The sequence below is a fragment of the Typopeltis vanoorti genome, chromosome 8, assembly GCF_054136105.1.
Source record: "Typopeltis vanoorti isolate ZY-2024b chromosome 8, IOZ_Tvanoo_1.0, whole genome shotgun sequence".
Lineage (NCBI taxonomy): Eukaryota > Metazoa > Arthropoda > Arachnida > Uropygi > Thelyphonidae > Typopeltis > Typopeltis vanoorti.
In genome coordinates, this window is record NC_143556.1 from 136,124,548 (window position 1) to 136,146,429 (window position 21,882).

Genomic DNA, 21,882 nt, shown 5'->3' on the forward strand with positions numbered 1-21,882 from the left:
TCTGCCCTGTGTGTCTTCATGAAAAACATATCTTTCTCTCTGTTCCTGTGAGAGGTTCCTTGTCCAACTGCATCTTACTTATTCCAACAATTTTTAGGCAGATGAACCCAACCAATGCAACAATTTTATTCCCCTTATTTTAGATACTTCTGGTTTTGTATGCAAACATAATAGCTCGCTTCTGGTTCTATATACACTCCCTGTATATCCTAGCCCATCCAAAGCATTTCTTATTCCCTCACATATTCACTTCAAAATCCAGCATGCACACGTCTCATGTCCCCCACCCCTTTCCTTGTCATGTGTTCATGTTCTTTCCTCTTAATTCACACTACTCACTTCTTCATTCACAAACTCTACTTATATCACCTCTTGTGTTGTCAGATCCTCTATTCACTCTAGTCATTACTCTCCCTTGCCACAATAGTCTCTCCAACTGACTCACACCAAAATTATTTAAATGCAGTCCATCTTTGTTACACAGTTCCATCTGTCTCCCTGAAATTCATTCCACACATTCACAAAATGCACTCCTTTCTTCTTGCACAGCTCTGCTAGCATACCATTCATTATCTTCACTTGCAACCTCAACTAATTGGTGTCATACCTGGGCAAAACACAAAATATCTTTCCTAACATACTGTAATCTTTTACTCTCCTTGACAAATAACACGACTGCATTTTACTAGCACTGAAATTAACAAAGTTATCAAACCCTGAAGAAGGATGATTGAGGAGAGATCATAATTAACATTTTAATATTGATATTTGGGGAGGTTTTCGTGATGTGCACACAATGCAAGGTTCGTCAAATGAGAGAGAGAAATGCAATGTACTGTTGTTGGCAAAACTGTGTATTGGATTTAGTAAAATGGAGAAGTGTGTTGATATATAAAAGGAAAAAAGTGGATGAAAAAACAGAACATGTGGAAACCATCATTTGCTCAATAGGTTGAAGATAAAGAACCATCTATCATAGCATATAATGTGCATCCAGGCAGAAAGCTAGTAATCCAGTTTACAAAGTTAAAAGACACCAGGTGATGGAAGTTTACTTAATAGGTCCCCTAAACCCAATCAAATGCCTTAATAGATTCTAAGCTTGTTTACACTTGGATAAAAGACTAAACCAAGAATATAATTTCTTGGTCTCTTTAATTTATAGCATAACCAAGTGAAAAAACTTCCAACAACTACCTCTAATACAGAATATTTTAATAAAAAGGTATGACACCTTTTGGCTACTCATATATGGAAATATGACTTCTGCATTAATTCAACCTTGGTATCACCTCTGAGTCTGGCTCACACTGATGAGACCTCAATAAAGGTCGAAACTGGTCTGGGTAGTGACCCTTTCTGTAATGCAGCATTACACATGTCCTTAAGGATATGTGCTTTGCATTATGGGATACTAAGGCAAGTTATGTGAAGTCATTAGCTTCTATATATGCATTGCCCCAGTCCTGAAATTACTTCAGGCATAAACTTTGTTTGCTTACACTTGAATAAAGGATTAAACCAAGAATATAATTTCTTGGTATCTTTAATTTATAGTATAACCAAGTTAAAAAACTTCCAACTTACAGAAAGAAAATCAAAAAGTTCAGAATGGCTGGTGGTGTAAACTGTGTTGCTATTACTTGTTATTTATAAGCCACCATTATTATTTTTTTTTATATATATTCCTTTCTTATTCTCACTATTCCATCTTACTATTGCGTACTTAGTTTTGTAAAATTCGGTGTAGCTTAAAAATACCAAAACGCTTTACATCGATTTTTACATAGGTCAAGTCCCATGAGAATGTTGCAAAAATAACCGTGTTTGTCTCTGTATATTTTGTGCTAGATATTATTATTATGCTAGATATTACTATTATTGTAAATTATCTGCATTTACTCCTTTAACAAGAATATTTTAGAATGTCAAAAACAAAGGCAATGTTTTGCCACTGGAACTTTATGTAATAGCTCTCTATGCAGGCATAAGAAAGGTTGTTTACGATTTTTGTATAAGAGAAAATTGCTTACAAGCTCTGCACGTAAGCACCTCCAAAGTCAGTGCCTGAGTGATCTGAAAGGTTCAAATAACTTTACATTGGCTGGCAACTTAGGATCAAAAGAGTACACGGAAGAAAACAAAGAGCGGGTTGAACTTAAAAGAAGATGAAAGAGTCATGCCGAATTCTTAGGGGGTTACAACCCTTCATGCGAGGTCTCAGAGAAGGCGTAATAAAAGGGGACAGAGCTGAGCATAAGGGGCTTCCAGTCGCCGAGAAGAGAGAGAGAACCTAGTCGGTAGTCAAAAGAGAGAGTTGGTGGCAGTTACAGTTCGGTTTTTGGAGATGGCAGATAGAAGAACCAATCGTCCAGGCATTACAGCGAGTCCAAGCCAAAGGGGAAAAAACCGATGTAAAATACCTGAAGCAGCTTCACTCAGAAGTTTTTCTTTTCGCAGTGGGAGAACAACCTTTTGCCAGAGCTGTACGTGTACCGCAGGTCACAGTCCACAACTCGCTATTTTCCCGATGAGATACTGCTGATGCTAGACATTCGTGAGGAAGCTTGAGATCTGAGATGAAAGAATTGCCATAGAACTTTTTGTGAAAGACTTTTGACTGAATGTGCGATACAGTCTTTGTAAGTTCCATTTTAATTTTGTACAATTCCTCTTATAATATGTTTTAGATGGACTATTAAGAATTTGTTTAATAGTAATAAGAAGTGTCCTTAAGAGAATCAACTGGCAAGTTGGAAGTTGATATCAAAATTCTAAAAATAACTTAATAGAGAGTTAGCTAACCTCTTTGCGAGTAAACTAGGAATTTAATAAGTTGAAATTGTAAGGAGAGAATAAATAAGTTTTGGAGTTAAAGAGATTATTTAGTGTTGAAGTAAAAAGTGTTCTAATTTTATGCTAAAGATTTTATAGATGGATAGAGAAAGCAATCTCCCTATTGTTTAATTCATGTATATTTCATATTAATGTAAATAAATGTATTTTAATTATTTGTTAGAAGAGTGCTGCTTGATCTTTTATTTTACAATGCACTGTTTCTAAAAATAATCAGACTTGTGAGCGGGAAACAACTAAGGCATTAAAAGCACAGTTTAATTACTTAAGAACCACGACTGTTTATATAAACTTTGTCGAAGGAATATACCGGACGTTTTATCGAGTCTTATGCCGAATATTGATATATTGGGTGGTGCAGTCTAACAAATAAATTTTCCAGTGTTCATAGGCATATGACTAGTAAATACAGAAGGTGGACAAACATAATATGCAGTAGAGTAAGTGAGAAAGGTTACGAGAGGAAAAGCGCGCATTGCTAATTAGTAATAAAGAATAAAAGAAGTTATTACGATAATGCAGCAGACATTATTGTTACAGTTTACCTACCTTTCGCACTGTGAGTTTTATGCCTACGGATACTAGAAAAATTATTTGATAAGACTGCACCTCCAGTATCTTTTAAATGGCATAAAACCTCAGTAATACGGCTGGTTGATTTCTCTCTCTTTCTCTAGCACAAATTCCTTTAGTAAAACTTTACACAAACAGTTGTGCTCTATTTGCACTATAAGCTTCAGCTATCTTACATGGTTTCCTGCTCTTAAGTTAACATTTATTTAGGAACAGTGCATTGCAAAATAAACAATCAGGTGGCACTCTATTGCCATATAATTAAAACACATTTATTTACATTAAAAAAAAAACAAAGTACATTAAATAAGCAATAGGAAGGTTACTCTCTCTCTCTCTACCTATCCTTATACTTTTGGTATAAAGAAACAAACTTTCCCTTTTCAATATTAAGTTATCTTACAATTTATAGCTAACAACAAATCAGAGGACTTTCTTATAGATATTTCTCATTACTATTTCTTATCAGTCCATCTATGACATATCCCCTAGATTACAAAAGAATGTACGTAAAAAGATGAGACACACAAAGGCTCTTTATCACGACACCTTCCAAGGGTCCTGTATTAAAGTTTCTATGGTTTTTCCTTCATCTCAGGCCTTAAGTTTCCGTCTGGAGAGTCTTGCTTCAGGGGGCATTACGTCAGAGTATTAGCAGGTCTTGAACTGCAATCTTCCCGGTACTCAAAATCTCAGGCAAGAAGTTTCAGCATACAGGCTTGAAGATCATTCTGTGGCTTTTGGCTTCGGTTGACTTCCTGCAGCACTAGGACATATGACCGGCACTTGGCATCAGCTGTTCTCCCAATTTTTCCCTCTGGCGTGGGTTCACCTTAAATTCTGGTCCTCTGGGTCGACTGCTTCTGGTTCTCCGCGACTACCTCTGGCTCTCTTTGGTAACAGCGCTTTGCCTCTCCTTTCTTCTGTAACAGACCTTCGCCTCTGCTCTCACGGCAACTGGATCTTGCCTCTCTTCTGTCGGCAACTGGACCTGGACTCTCCTCTTGTTGTTCAGCTCAATCCCCTTTTATTTTTGCCATCTCGGGATCTTGCACTAAGGGTTGTAAACCCCAAAGAAATCGACAGTTCTCCTTGATCTTTGTGTTAAGGCCGACCCGTTCTTTCTTCTCCTCCACGTATTCTTTTTTCCTTGACTTGTCAGACAGCGGAAACTTTTCTGAAACTAGTGGATCTCTTTGATACTAGCTTTGAAGGTGTTCATGTGCAAAGCTCGCAAACAACTTTCGCACACAATTAATCATAAACAACTTTCTTATGCTCTTAGCTATTATACAGAGTTCCGATGGCAAAGTATTGCCTTTGTTTTTGACAGTCTAGAAACTTTAGTTAAAACAGTAAATACAATCAATTCCCATAGGGTTATTTACATTAATCTTTAACATAAAATACACAGAGACAAACAAGGTTATTTTTGTAACAGTTCTCATGAGACTTGACCTCTGTAAAAATCGATGTAAAGTGCTTTGGTATTTCTAAGCTACATCGAGTTTTACAGTGGCATTATAAGCAGTAGAGACAACCATAGAATCTGACAGAATAGAGCCTAGGGGCTTTTAGTCAAAGATCAAAAAAGTGGAGACTACATTAGAAACTCTCCAAAATGGTACAGCAGAGGAAAATTATGCACACAAATGGGTCTCAGAATGTAAACTGGGGAAATTGGGATGAGAAGAGTTTGAAGAAAATGAAATTTGAGTTTTTGTTAGGAAAAGTATATGTGGCTTTGCAGACTGATGACAGAAATTGACATTATTGAGATTGGAATTAAGATCCCATATTTGTAAAATGAATCTGAAGACATTTTCTTCATTTACATTTTTTTTATTATTATTTATCTCTTTATTTTCATTTCAAATGCTTCTTTTTTAGAAAAGTGAAGAGGTATAATCTGAAATATTATACATCTTCACTTATAATCTGATATAATCTGAAACCACTACTAAGAAAAGAAAAAAAATTAAACAAGGAGCAGTGCAACTAGTCTCTAGAACATATGAATAGCCACTAAATCATATGAATAGCTCCAAAATAATTCAATTAATTAAGAATTCTTAAATGATTTCCAATAATTCCCCAAATACTTTACCCAACGAAGTGTTGTAATGTATCTATACTACAGTTAATTTTGATTCAAAATAAATAAATAAAATGAAATAATAATAAAAAAAAGCTGTCATCTTCTCCCTATTCCCAAGCAACTCTCAAGGGGGATAAATTAACTGTGGAAAGGATACAAAGACGGATGACAAAGATGGTTTCAGGACTACAATGTTAGTTATGAGGATCGGCTGAGGGAATGTGGACTGCAGAGTTTGGTGAATAGAAGAAGGAGAGGTGATATGATTGAGACTTTTAAACTATTGAGAGGTAGTTACAGGGTTGACACTGGGGAGTTCTTTCACTTAGTTGAACAGCAGGAAGGAGTGATGACAAGAGGCCATCTGTGGAAGTTACGAAAGGAAACTGTGAGCAAGAGGGTGAGGAGTGGTTTCTTTGCATGGAGGGTGGTTGAACCATGGAATGCATTGCCTGATGGAGTGGTGAGAGCGAGAACGGTCAATAGTTTAAGGAGTGGTATGATAGACTGTATTTCTTAGGGGGGGGATCTCCCCTCGATGAGTCTTGACAGACTTTATGTTCTTAAGAAAGACCTCCCACGATGAGTCATTTGACTCCATGGAGGTCTGAATAATAATAATAATAATATGCAAAACTGGCATGGCCCTCCGCAAAGAATGGAATCACATCTAATTTTGACAGCAAGTCAATTTAGAAAAACATGAACAGCAGTAGGTTCACAGAGGAAATACTACCTCGAGTATTTCCTCTGTGAACCTCGAGGGACAAGATTTACTTGACATAATACAGGAGGAGGAGGAAATTACAGATATCTAAAAGCATTTGGCAATTGATAAGGTGATTCATAATTACATGGATGTGAAGTTTCCATTGAAGTCAATATAACCATTGGATACTACAGAATAAATTATATGGATACCAGTGGCATCGCATGACCATTTGGTTGGGTGTGCTGTCATGGCTTGTGCAACCCATGCTACAAAATTCACGTCAGTTTGACCATATGATTGCATTTTTATCGATGTATGAGAGTTTTAAGAGCATATAGCACATTACTGCTCATTGTAATTTTCTAATGCAATTAATTGTAGGATTACTTTGAAAGTTTTAATTTATCAATTAATTGTAACCAAATCTGCACGGAGTGGGGGACAATGTGTTTGTTTTAAAATACCATATATTAGAAAATAATAATGAAGGAGAATGCTATATTTGAATTACTCACAGGTGTAAAAATTGGAAGAGGAGAACAAGGCTTAACTCCTTCGACTACAATACTGTTTTCTATTGTAAATATGGGCAAAAAAGTAATACATTTATCAAAAATTATATATTAAAAACTTCCCTACGACGTCAGTTCATACTTCACACACACAAAACAGATGAAATGCAGAAAACAAAAACAGCAGCTCATGACAAAGTAAGGTCAAGGTTCTTCTAATGGCATGCAGAGAGGAAGTGGAATAGGCTTACAATAGATATTGAGTATATCTTAAAGCTTTTAAAGAAAGATATGATAGCTATTTAGGCGGGACGTGGAAGGACACCTCCACTGACTCCCTTGAGGATTCTGCACAACAATAAGTAATAATAAGACTGGAAGTACTGATGATATATCTCCTTTGGTAATAAGTATATATATATATTTTTGGGTTAATCAATTCACTTCTGATCATCCTCAATGAATCAGAGATTGGGAATAGTACCTTCTGATTAAGGTTCTTTTTAAAGGTTCTGTTCTGATTCATAGGGGTGGATTATTATATGAAGTGATTATTATAGACTCCTAAGTCTTCTTAGAATTATTAATCTTCCACCTTAATGAACCTCTATGGTTCTGTGCTGCAAGCACCATCTTCTTAAACTCAGCTCTTTTTGTTCAATCTAGGATTCCCATCTCATCTAAGTCAGTTTTGAAATTATCCTTCCAACATTGCCATGGTCTTCTTCCAAGTCGCTTTTCTTCAAGCCTTATCTTGAAAGCTTGTTTAGCTACACACTCTTTCTCTTCTCAATTCTTTCCACATGTCCAAGCCCATAATACAGTCTGCAAATCTTAATTCATCAGTTAGTAGTAATCTATAGAGCTGATGTAGTTCTTGGTTATGTCTTTTTCTCCATTCACCTGTTATGCTTCCCCATACAGGTCAAAAGATTTTTCTAAGAATTTTATTTTCAATGATCTGTAAGGCTTTTTTTTTTTTTTGTCTGTTATGCTTCAGGTTTCTGCTCCATATAAAGGAATGGGTCTAATGATTACTTTGTATATTTCTATTTTAACTCTGATTAAAAGAATTCTGAAAGGCAATAAATAACATAATACATGACAAGATCACTGGAGGCATGTAGTCAACCTTGTATTTCCATACAGTTTATTATCTCAAGTAATCAATCTTTGAAGATATTCAAAGGAAGCAGCATTTTTAATTAAATTCTGGTTACCAACAGTAAACAGTTCATTCAGCTCTTGGTTTTTATTTGTAGTATTTCAGCAGCAGTTTTGAGTTTTCTGAATGTTTTTCTAATATCTTCATCATTTTCTCAACCTCTTCTACTTGTGCTATCTTTTACAGTTTCCATAATTTTTCTAAAGCTCAATTAAACAGGATGGGAGAAAGGGAATATCCTGGAATTACCCTCCTGGAAGGAGGATAATTATTATGGGGGGATTTCAACTATGGCAACATTGATTGGAAGTAGGAGAGGACACATGGGAGGAAGGAATTGGATTTTATGCAGTTATTAAGGGATAACTACCTGAGACAGCATGCAATGGAACATACTAGGGCACTGGTGGTGAACCTTCTTATGTCCGCATGCCAAAAGTTTACAAATCGAGTTGCTGATGTGCAGGCACATGCCAAAAATTTACAAATCAAGTTGCTGACGTTCCAGGCACGTCAGCAACTAATTAATACAACACCAATTAATTAATACAAAATTAATTGGAAAATTTTATTGAGACAAGTTTAAAAATTAACTCATAATTTGACATACACATTGTCGACACACACATACCTATTATCAATTTATTAATGAGATTTTTGCTGTTGTACATTAGATGCCAAATGCTTTATATCAGGTTCATATTTTTTCACTTTCAATAACACACACGCGGAACTAGATTCATCAGTCATTCTATTTCTTAAACCGTCTTTTATAAAATTCATTTCAAAAAATAATGACTCACAAGCATATGTAGAGGAGAAAATTGATAATATAGCCATCGCTAGTTTTTTTAAACAACAAAAGGTTTCAGGAACGGCATTCAAAGTTCTCAATATTTCCTCTTCTGCCTTCTTTTTAATTGCGCCCAATAATCAATCATTTTCCATTATTTCCAAGTTATTTCTAAAATCGATAAACTTTTGTTTCCGTATAGAACTAGACTGAAAATAGATTGGTTGCATTTCTATATCTTCCAAATTCAGCCACTCGAAAATCTCCAAATTGAGTTTATCTGTTGATGTTGTGTCTGGAGGCAAAATAAATTTTAATGTCTCTGAAATTGCCTGAACTGCGTAAATCTTGAAGAAAATTCGTTGATTATCGACTGAATAACTGTAGAAAACTCTTTTGTCAATTTAACTTGATCTGTTTTTTCATGGGATTTTAGATCTGCAAAGAATTTTTTGTATTTGGAAAATATCGGAAGGTATTGGAAATAATGTCACGATTAAAAATTGGTAATTTAGCTTCGAATGCTTTGATTAAATCAAACAGGACAATAATTATCTTGTTAACACTTGCAGTTTAACATTTAATTCATTTAAATGTAAACACAAATCAGTAAAAAACATTAATTTTGAAAGCCATTCAACGTTCATTAACTGATTGCATTTTTTAATGATTTTCTCATCATGTAAAAATGGTCTGACTTCAACTAAACCACAGGTTGCCAAACTTTTTCGGCCACTGCCCACTTTGCAAGACATAAATTTTGTAACCCCCCCCCATTATAACACTTTGAATAAAACCATATTTCAAATATTTGAGACTGAATAAAACCATATTTCAAATACTCAATACTGTACTGTCGACATTTCTTCTTATATTCAAACATAATGAAGTAATAAAATTTGTAAAAATATTCACAAAATAAAAGATTTAATTTACACTCTTATGACTCCACTTATCTATCACACATTTGACTGATGATTGTTGGCAAAGCACACAAAAAATAATGAAACTTATTCCTAAACCACTGGTATTTATAGATTTGAAATCTAGCCCGAATCAACTTGCATGCATCGACTTGTTTGCGATACCATTGTACTCGTGCTTTGAACAAGTCACTGTTCAAAAATATTCCTGTCAAAACATGCTGAATTGAGTGAATTACCTATGTAATAGCTGACCGACATACTAATAGTTAAGACTCGTCTGCTGCGTGGATAAACTAAAGCCTGTATGGCACGATCAATTTTTACAATAGTAAAAAATGAATACATTTTTTAAGTATATAAAAAATAGAAGTTAAAATGTCCTGTATGACACGCTCAATTTTCTCACTGACATAGAAAATTGACATCTATCTCTATCTGACATGGTAAATGTTCAAATGATTAAATAATTGAAATAGAAAATTGATAAAAAAAATTGATCGTGTGAGACGGGCATGAGATGAATTAAAATTCAATATTTAAATTTTAAATGATTATCTAATCGCAAAATCACGAAAATAATTAATTTTTAAATATATATTATTAATTTCTTCTATAAAGAGCCACTGACCGCTTGAACGCCCCAAAATGCTTCTGATCCCACTATAGCCCCCCCTAGAAGACTTCAGCACCCACTGGGGGCAGTACTGCCCACTTTGGGACCCTATGATCTAAACGCTCAACAAATCTTTGAAGAACATTCCCACGCCTTAACCATTAGACGTTGTTGCACATAAGTAAACCATTGTACACCGAGTTTACCTCACTTAATAATTCTATAAATTTTCGTTTATTTAAAGCGCATGCCGATTTAAAATTGACCAATTTTGTTACAATGCTCATAATATCTTCCAATGGCTTGAAACCAGCCTTTGTGCATAAAACTTCCTGATGTATAATACAATGAAAACCCAGAACTGAATGTCCAATACGTTTGGTAAATAAACTGACGAACCCATTATCCTCTCCAGTCATACTGCGAGCACCATCAGTAGTTACTGATACAATTTTGGAGGGATCTATATTTCTTTCAGCAAGTGCATTTGCGTTGCAAATATCTATTCCTTTTGTTGTTGTGGCTAATGATGTTAAACTTATCAATTCTTCTTGGATGTTATTCCCAACACAATAACGAATAAAAATTGCTAAACGAGCTGATCCAGTTATGTCAGTACTCTCATCAAGACAAAGAGAAATAAAACCAGAAGATTTTATATCTGTTTTTTGCTGATGAGTAATATTTTTAGCCATTTCTATGATTCTACCTTTCACCGTGTTTCTAGCCAAAGGCATATCATTTATTCTTTGAATAATTTTTTCCTTGTTTTCACAATCTTCAAAGAGAACTGGTATGCATTTTAACCATTCTTCTTTTATATATTCCCCATCACTAAAAGGTTTTCCGTGTTTGGCAATTACATTTGAGGCAAAAAAAAACTAGCAGCAATTATATTTGAATGACTGCCGATAAATTTAATTAGGGTTGTTGACTGGATATTCCTATTTTTAACTGCCCGAGCAATAAATTCTTTCTGTTCGTCCTTACTTTTCTGAAGGAGCGATTTATGGTTTGCCTCATAATGCCGTTTTACTGACGAAGTTCTGCACACAACTGTCCCAGAACATAAAACGCGTATTGCTTTATTAATCATGCCATATACTCTTCAGTCCACAAGCTTTGGAACTCTCTGCTGCTTGACTGTGATAATTTTCGTTTTTTATTTTTGCCAGCCATGTTCAGTAGAACTGTAACAAAATAATTCGCAACTTAAATGAAATACAATTTTTATAGTTTCAAAAAAATAAACATTTTATTATATGCCAGGAAGGAGAGAGGGTTGTGGATTGCAGTAGCGTTTGATCTGGCAATTCTGAACTCGTTTTTCTACAAGAGGGAAGAACATTTGATAACATTTAGGAGTGGTAACAACAGCTCACAAATCGACTATATTTTGACTAGAAGAAAGCATCTTAAGGTTTTGACAAATTGTAAAGTAATTCCAACAGATCAAGTAGCACAACAACACCAACTGCTATGCGCAGACTTTAAAATAAGGTCGAAGATAAGAACTTCTGGATGCCGTGGGATGAAGACAATTATGTGGTTTCGCTTAAAAGAGGAGAGTGTGAGGAATCGTTTTAGGGAGATGGTGTTAGAGAGGATTTCGGATGGACTGGAAAGTTTACAGGATTGGTGGAAACATAATTCAAAAGTAATCCTGAGCTGTGCAATCGAGGTGCTTGGTGAGACATCTGGAAACTTCAGAGAGCAAAAGGAGGGTTGGTGGTGGAATAATGATGTACAAGTGGCAGTGACAGCTAAGAGGAAGGCAAAGCAGACGTGGGATGAATCAAGAGTGGAAGAGGACAGAGAGGTGTACAAAGAGAGAAAGCAAGAAGCAAAGAGAGTTGTGGCACAGGCGAAGGCCATGGTATATCAAGATCTGTATGATCAATTAGAAACAAAGCAAGGACAGAGAAAAATTTACCAACTAGCAAAATGTAGAAATAAAGCAGCAAAGGACATCTTGCATGTGAGGCAGATCAAAGATGCTGAAGGAAGAGTATTATGGAGGGATGTGGACATAAGAAACAGATGGAAAATATAATTTGAGGGACTTTTGAATGAAGAAAATGCAAGGACTCACAGAGGAGATGGGCAGCCTTCTGAGGGGATGGTGCAGAACATCAGTAGAGTGGAAGTGACGGAGGCCATGAAGAGGATGAGGAATGGAAAATCGGTGGGCCCTGACAGAATTCCAGTGGAGGCATGGAAGGCACTGGGGGGAGAGGGAATTGACTTGCTGTGGGACCTGTTCATGAAAGTTTGCCATCAGAAAAATATACCCAAGGAATGGAGGGAGAGTACCCATCTACAAGGGTAAAGGGGATGCACAAGACTATAAAAATTACAGAGGAATAAAGTTGATGTCCCACACAATGAAGATCCTAGAAAGGGTTCTTGATGGTAGATTGAGGAAGGAGGTGGAGATTGCAAAGGAACAATTTGGATTCATGCCTGGTAGATCAACAAGAGATGCTATCTTTGGGTTACGGCAGATGATGGAAAAATATCGAGAGAAACAAAGGGAGCTACATCTGGTATTTATTGATCTGGAGAAAGCATACGATAGAGTGCCAAGGCAAGAAGTCTGGAGGTGTCTGAGGAAGAAGAAGGTGCCGGAGAAATATGTCAGGTTGGTGCGGGAAATGTACAGAAATGTGAAGACAAGTGTTCGGACCTGTTTGGGACAGACAGAAAGTTTTCAAGTAACAGTTGGCTTGCATCAAGGGTCAGCATTAAGTCCGTTTCTGTTTAATATTGTGATGGAGGTGGTAACAGAGGAGGTGAGAGAAGATGCGCCTTGGACAATGTTGTATGCAGATGACATCTTGCTGTGTGCAGATTCAAGAGAAGAAGCGGGAACTAAACTGGAAAGATGGAGAAAAGTACTGGAAGAGAGAGGTATGAGACTGAGCAGAAGTAAGACAGAGTATATGTGTTGCGCAGTCGGCAGCGGCCAGGAGACAGATCTGGAGCTGGAAGGAAATGTCATCAGGAAGGTGAGAGACTTTAGATACTTAGGTTCAACAGTGGAAGAAGATGGAGGAGCTGAGAAGGAAGTGGGATGCAGGATACAAGCAGGTTGGAGGAACTGGAGGGAGATGGCTGGAGTGTTAAGTGACCCCACTTAAGTGGGAGAAGCTACAGAAGAAGAAGATCATATGCCTAAATTAAATTATCTTTATAATTCCCATTTACAGTAGCAAAAGCAAAACTGTGCACATACACAACAATAATGCACTTGCCGCTGCTTATTTCTGCCTACTGGCGGATGCGCGGCGGTGCGAAATGCATAATGAACGCACGTGCGATTAGAAAAGTCAGGAAATCCTATGGATCAGTCATTCTCAATTCTTTTTCTATAAGACTGTCTTTTTATTTATTCTTACTATATTAGAGAACTCAGTCCCAACAAACTTCCTCGTAAATACCATTCCCATTTTTTTAAAGTTCATACATTAAACTAACATAAGTATTAATATTATATAAATTAAGTGGATATTAAATCCAACATTATTTCAAAGCCGACTACAGTAACTATAGAATTTTTGTGGAAATTTGACCAGAGAACTTATGGGAACACACTCCCCGCCATACTACCAGTTGCTCTAGCCCAGTATTTCTAAAAGTGTGGTATGCGTACTTCCTGGGTACGCGAAAGGTGGTTAGGGGGTACGTGGCAATTTTCGGCACGCACTGGAGTCATTATATTTTTCAACAAACAGTACAATTAGAGACAACCGGGATAAAACGGCACTAACTAATGAATTACATCCCCTCTCCAACAGAAACGGTTGTATATACCAAACAAAACCATATCTTGTCGATGGAACATATGGTTTTGCTTGACACCACACAAATTGTTAACGTCTTAACACTAAGAAATATATAGTGCATGTGTTTCAGATATTATGGAATTCGGTTGAAGGGAATTAGCATTTGAACTCAACTGTTGAAATGCTAATTTGTCTTTGGTTCGCGCGATCTTTTGTTAATACCGCACCAATCATATGCAGTTCTTCGCTGCTCTATGTATCTCAAGTCTTGTAAATTACTGCTAATTTTTTCTTGAAATAATGGGAAAGAAGATGATGCTATTTGGGTAGATGACTTTTGACAATGCACACAAAGAAACTGTTTTCGATGGGCCACAGTTTCTATAGCATACGTCAGAGCTGGCCTCACTAGTGTCCTATAGATGTTGCTTTTCAGATTGATCGGCACCCTCTTATCACATAACACTCCAGCCATCTCCCTCCAGTTCCTCCAACCTGCTTGAATCCTGCATCCTACTTCCTTCTCAGCGCCTCCATCTTCTTCCACTGTTGAACCTAAATATCTAAAGTCCCTCACCTTCCTGATGACATTTCCTTCAGCTCCAGGTCTGTCTCCTGGCAACTCCACCCACTGTGCAACACATATACTCTGTCTTACTTCTGCTCAGTCTCATACCTCTCTCTTCCAGTACTTTTCTCCATCTTTCCAGTTTAGTTCCCGCTTTTTCTCTTGAATCTGCACACAGCTAGATGTCATCTGCATACAACATTGTCCAAGGCGCACTTCTCTCACCTCCTCCATCAGCAACTCCATTCTTCTTCTTCTTCTGCAGCTTCTCCCACTTAAGTGGGGTCACTGTTTGTAATGAGTCTCCTCCACACCTTCCTGTCTTGGGCTATCACCACATCCAAGTTCTTCATCCTCAAGCCCTCTTCAACCAGCTCCCTCCATCTCTTCTTTGGCCGCCCACGCTTCCGCCTTCCTTGCACATCCATCTGCATGACCCTTCTTCCCACATATTTGTCCTCCCTCCTCATCACATGACCAAACCATCTCAACCTTGCCTCCTGTATTTTTGCTCCTAAGTTCGTAACTTTCACTGTTCCCCTGACATAGTCATTTCTCAGATGATCCTTTCTGGTCACACCGCACATCCACCTAAGCATTCTCATCTCTGCTACTTCCATCCTGCTGATGTTATTTTTCCTCAGGGCCACAGTTTCTATAGCATATATCATAGCTGGCCTCACTACTGTCCTATAGATATTGCTTTTCAGATTGATCGGCACCCTCTTATTGCATAACACTCCAGCCATCTCCCTCCAGTTCCTCCAACCCGCTTGTATCCTGCATCCCACTTCCTTCTCAGCTCCTCAATCTTCTTCCACTGTTGAACCTAAGTATCTAAAGTCTCTCACCTTCCTGATGACATTTCCTTCCAGCTCCAGATCTGTCTCCTGGCTGCCACCCACTGTGCAACACATATACTCTGTCTTACTTCTGCTCAGTCTCATACCTCTCTCTCCAGTACTTTTCTCCATCTTTCCAGTTTAGTTCCCGCTTCTTCTCTTGAATCTGCACACAGCAAGATGTCATCTGCATACAACATTGTCCAAGGCGCATCTTCTCTCACCTCCTCTGTTACCACCTCCATCACAATATTAAACAGAAACGGACTTAATGCCGACCCTTGATGCAAGCCAACTGTTACTTGAAAACTTTCTGTCTGTCCCAGACAGGTCCGAACACTTGTCTTCACATTTCTGTACATTTCCCGCACCAACCTGACATATTTCTCCGGCACCTTCTTCTCGCTCAGACACCTCCAGACTTCTTGCCTTGGCACTCTATCGTATGCTTTCTCCAGATCAATAAATACCAGATGTAGCTCCCTTTGTTTCTCTCAATATTTTTCCATCATCTGCCGTAACCCAAAGATAGCATCTCTTGTTGATCTACCAGGCATGAATCCAAATTGTTCCTTTGCAATCTCCACCTCCTTCCTCAATCTACCATCAAGAACCCTTTCTAGGATCTTCATTGTGTGGGACATCAACTTTATTCCTCTGTAATTTTTACAGTCTTGTGCATCCCCTTTACCCTTGTAGATGGGTACTCTCCCTCCATTCCTTGGGTATATTTTTCTGATGGCAAACTTTCATGAACAGGTCCCACAGCAAGTCAATTCCCTCTCCCCCCAGTGCCTTCCATGCCTCCACTGGAATTCTGTCAGGGCCCACCGATTTTCCATTCCTCATCCTCTTCGTGGCCTCTGTCACTTCCACTCTACTGATGTTCTGCACCATCCCCTCAGAAGGCTGCCATCTCCTCTGTGAGTCCTTGCATTTTCCTCATTCAAAAGTCCCTCAAAGTATATTTTCCATCTGTTTCTTATGTCCACATCCCTCCATAATACTCTTCCTTCAGCATCTTTGATCTGCCTCACATGTAAGATGTCCTTTGCTGCTTTATTTCTACATTTCACTAGTTGGTAAATTTTTCTCTTCCCTTCCTTTGTTTCTAATTGATCATACAGATCTTGATATGCCATGGCCTTCGCCTGTGCCACAACTCTCTTGGCTTCTTGCTTTCTCTCTCTGTACACCTCTCTGTCCTCTTCCACTCGTGACTCATCCTGCTTCTGCTTTGCCTTCCTCTTAGCTGTCACTGCCACTTGTACATCATTATTCCACCACTAACCTTCCTTCTGATCTCTAATCTTTTCAGATGTCTCACCAAGTACCTCGATTGCACAGCTCAGGATTACTTTTGAATTATGTTTCCACCAATCTTGTACACTTTCCAGTCCATCCGAAATCCTCTCTAATACCCTCTCCCTAAAACGATTCCTCACACTCTCCTCTTTTAAGCAAAACCACTTAATCGTCTTCATCCCGTGGCATCCAGAGGTTCTTATCTTCGATCTTCTTTTAAAGTCTGCGCACAGCAGTCGGTGTTGCTCTGCTACTTGATCTGTTGGAATTACTTTACAATTTGTCACAACCTTAAGATGTTTTCTTCTAGTCAAAATGTAGTCAATTTGTGAACTGTTGTTACCACTCCTAAATGTTATCAAATGTTCTTCCCTCTTTTAGAAAAACGAGTTCACAATTGCCAGATCAAACGCTACTGCAAAGTCTGCAACCCCTCTCTCCTTCCTGGTTCATCATTCCCACTCCGTTGCCACCATGCACCTTTCATAGTCTCTATTCTGTTTCCCTATGTGTCCATTCAAGTCTCCTCCGACAATCACCATCTCATTTTCTTCCAATTCCCTCATTTCTTCATCTAACACGTTCCAGAACTCATCTTTCTCCTCTGCTGTACAGCCAACTTGCAGGGCATATACACATAATACGACCACCTGCTCTTCTCCAAGACCCAATTTCATTCGCATGATCCTGTTGTTCCTTCTACCCACTTCCAGTACTTTGACCCTCATTCTGCCACACACCACAATTCCTACACCATTTCTTCCCTCGTTATTCGCTCCAGAGTAGAACAATTTATATTCATCTCCCAGTTCCTTTGCCTTTCCCCCCTTCCACCTTGTCTCCTGCACATATAAAATGTCCAACTTCCACTTCCTTATCATGTCTGCCACCTCTCTTCCCCTTCCAGTCATGCTTCCAACATTCAGTGTTCCCACTCACAACATCCTCTCCACCTGCTGGGTTCGCTTCTTTAACTGCACCTACCCTTGATGCGGTAGCCCTCGTCCACTTCTCGCAGCTGTAGGGCGATGTGGCTGTGTGTCGCTTAAGGGGTACGCCCTAGCCCTTATATCATTTTCTCTTTGACTCATATCATAGCTAGAGCTGGCAGTGAAGTTTTATGACTGGATGCTCTTCCTGACATCAACCCTTGCCATTTATCCGGGCTTGGGACCAGCACCTATTGAGGCTAGCTTGCCTCCTTCGGTGGCTGCATAAGACGAAATGACTTAGCAAGATAGGAAAGATTCACCCCTAGCTCTCGAATACTCTAATAGCATGAGGGGGAAGGAGCAAGGAAAGGAGAAAGAAGCAAAGAAAGAAGGGAGGGAGCAGTCTACAGAATAATATAACAGATGTATATTACATGAAGTAAGGCATGGTCCAGCATCTGGTACCTTGAGTATGCCATGCCCATACTCACTAAAGCGAGCCCTTGAGGATAGCTGGAGTAGATGATATTCAACCAAAAATGATTACATATGGAGATATAAAAGTTTACCAGTGGCTAAACTGCATAATTATTATTATTATTATTATTTGACACCTCCAGAATTAGAGGAACTTGTCAAAAGGTCAAATTCCAGATGATTAGAGTAGAGATCTCATATTTGCCAGCAAAGGTTGGTCGATTGGTAGAGCCTCTGCTACTAATGGCTCGCAAAAAGTTAAGGAAGTTTGAGCATGGTTAGTAGTTGGAAGGGTATCAATCATTCGATGCCGTTGGCACACACTCCCTCGATGAGTCTTGGACTCCCTGGAGGTGTCAAATAATAATAATAATAATAATAATAGTACCCATCAATTAATAAAAAAAAAAAGGGGAAATAAAATTGAATGTGAAAATTACAGAGGTATTTCTCTACTAATTGTTCCATATAAGATTTATGAGGGTGGGGACTGAAAAGTTCTGGTAAACATCCAGAAAAATTATATTAAGCAACTCTTTTTATATATCCTAAAATAAAAAAGAACAAATTATTATATATTGATGAAACATGAAAGGGTTAAAGGGTTTTAAGATATGTTCTTTCCTGTGGTTATATCAGTTGCTTTAATATCATTTTTGTTCTAGATGTTTATCAGTTTCAGTCCCCCCCACCGACTCATATGCAATCATACTCTTGAAAAGAGGTTGAGAAAAATTGTGGAAGAGAAGCTGGGTTCAGGCCAAATAGAGGTTATCAAGATTAGATTTTTACTTTACAATAAATAGTTCATAAATCATGGGAATATGACAAGTTTTAAGATCTGGAAAAAGCATATAGCAAGGTACCCAGAGAAGAGCTTTTCAAAACACTACAATTATATAGGAGTGGTTTCTTTACATGGAGAGTGGATGAACCATGGAATGCATTGCCTGATACAGTGGTGAGAGCATGAATGGTCAATGAGTTCACAGAGTGATATGACAGACTGTGTGTTTTCTAGGACGGGCCTCCCACGATGAGTTTTGTAACTGCATGGAGGCCTGAATCATAATAATAATATATGAAGTAAATGAAACATTAAACAGAGCAAGCAATACATAGTCTATCAGCAGTTAGAATTGAAAGAAATGCAGGAAGATGGTTTGATGTAAAATCAGGGATAAGACAAAAATGCACATTATCTCAACTCTTATTCATCATCTATATCATAGGTGGCCAACAGCAGGCCCGTGGCAGGATAAAAACTATATTACATTATATGTATTATCAATTTAGCTATTAGTTTTGACCGCAGATTTTCTGATTGATATACTAGTTATGTTCATTATTTTTAATGATGGAAACAATTTATATTCTCAACACAGAATCAAAATTGCTTTAAAAAAGATTACCCAATTTATAAAATCTACTGCTTCTCTGTGCGTGTTGTAGTAGTGGGAGTGGTAGATTTCTATCTGCTCCAGAGTAATGCATCACTGAAAGTCACTTGCTCTGCTCTGGTTACAGTGATCAGTTTCAGAGACTCAGTTTCACAGTTAACAGTGTTATTGTTGCAGTTTGTGTCCCCTGGTCAGTTACTTCAGCCTTTGTGTACTATGAGTAAGAAACATAAGATCTGTGAAGAAAACATGTCATTTCAGGAGAAATAGGAAAATGAATTTCTGTTTATAAACAATAACAAACCGCAGTGCCTTGTGTGTTTACAAGTGTTGTCTGTGCACAAGGAATATAACCTCAAACGTCACTACATACAGCACCATGCCGCTAAATACCAAGAATACACTGGACTAAAATAAGTACTAAAATTATACGTAATTTGAAGAGAAAAGTTAGTGCTCAGAAATCTATTTTTACCAACATCAATACAAAAAAGCTCAATCTTGGTATCGTTTGTTAAGCACAGAGATAGCAAAAGCAAAAAAAAAAACATTATATAATGGTGAATTTGTTAAACACTATCAAAACAAACTGTAACAAAGAGAGTTGAGGAAATAGGTTCTTACATATTAAACAAATTAAAAAGTGTTATTACAGATTCAGTTTTAAAAAAAAAAACAGAAATATGTAATTACATTTAATTTAACAACTTATATTTAAATCAATCAAGTATTTTATATTGTTCTCCCAGTAGTAAAATGATTTAATAAATATAGTAATTCAATACATATAACTATTGCCTTGAAAAAATGCAGAGTTCATTTTTATTTAAGTTCTGTCTAAAAGTGTGTGGCCCGTGACGCTACCACTCATCATATATTGGCCCTCGTATAGAATGAAGTTGGCCATGCCTAATCTATATGGATCATATTATGAAAGAAAAGGGCATTAGGCCTATTATTGGAATTGGAGATGTCAAAGTTGGCTTTCTACAGATGACGTTGTGCTCCTAAACACATCTAGTGAGTCTCCAGGATTCTCTAACTAAATTGAATAAAAGCTGCAACAAATTTGCCATAAAAAAGACCAAAACTATGAAAATAGGGAGGGCATAGAAAACTTCAGCTACATTCTGAATGGAGATCATAGAACAAGTAAAATGCTTTAACTTTTTAGGCACAGTTTTTAGTGAAGATGGCAGGATAAATCTGGAAATAGACAACAGAATAAGCAAAGCTGGTATGGTGGGTAGCCAACTGAATAAATTTATATGGAATAAGAAAGAAATTAGCCAAAACACCAAACTAGCAGTATACAAGACAGTGTTCAAACCAGTTTTAAGTTATTGATCTAAGAGTTGGGTTAGAAATAAAGCACTTGATCAAAGACTAGAGACCACAGATGAGGGTTCTTGAGAAAAATTAGGAGAGTGAACAGATGGCATCAATGGCAGAATCATATTTAAAATGAAGATATCAGAAAGGAACGTGATGAATTTAAAAATGAGTGAGTCAGCAGAGCTAATCTAAGGTGTATGGCCACTTAAATAGATGGGTGAGGAGAGATTAGCAAAACAGGTGTTTGATGCCAAGATAGAAACCCAGAGGATGACCAAGGTCTAGATGGATTGATTCCATCAGAAATGCCTTAGAAGCTTGAAATGTTAGATATGACAATATCGAAGTACTCACAAGTAATAGACTGGTTTGGAGGAAAATTGTTGATAGGAGATTAATAATAATGTAAACTTAATCATGTAGTGCTGTCATAGTAACCTGAACACCCCCTGGGGGTACATATCAGAAAAAAAAGGATGATGATTTTGATGTTTATCATGTTGATCTTTTTGGACAGAATAAACTTGATATTAGCCAATAACTTCAGGCAGTGTTAGCTTTAGTCAGTTTACAATAACTTTGGAAATGATTCTGAAATCTGTACTGATTAGTCAGACTGGATGTCAGTTTCAAATGTCTATGTGGTCTCCCTTCTTTGGTATCAATTATGGTGGTACTGAGGTCATAACAAACTGTGGAAGCCCACTGAAGATAGAGAAGGCTTGAAAGAGCCAAATTATTAGACACTGGGTACCACCCCCACACACAAGGTTTGTTGTTTGTTGATTTAACATATAAATCCACATACGAGACTAAAATTTCTCTCTGCTGATGATGTGAAGCTGGGAGAATAGTCAGTGGCTCAGATAACTTAAGCATGACAGTGATCATAAGTGACTACGAGAATGGTAGGAACATGAAGATTAAAATTTAACGTAAACAACTGCAGGTGCATACAGTTCAATAAGATAAATTTTGATTATTATAAAC

General features: G+C 37.5%; 1 protein-coding gene across 3 annotated transcripts in view; it reads right to left on the reverse strand.

Moving 5' to 3' along the window:
* MED24 (mediator complex subunit 24) overlaps nucleotides 1–21,882 on the reverse strand; it is an 80,006-nt gene that overhangs the window by 15,902 nt on the left and 42,222 nt on the right. Inside the window, exon 1 of one of the 3 annotated variants that reach the window (XM_090396952.1) lies at nucleotides 19,570–19,664. The exons of the other annotated variants lie outside the window; for them this stretch is intronic. The gene's annotated coding sequence lies outside the window, so the exon portion shown is untranslated. Of the gene's footprint in view, nucleotides 1–19,569; nucleotides 19,665–21,882 lie in introns of those variants that run through there. 3 annotated transcript variants of the gene reach the window in all.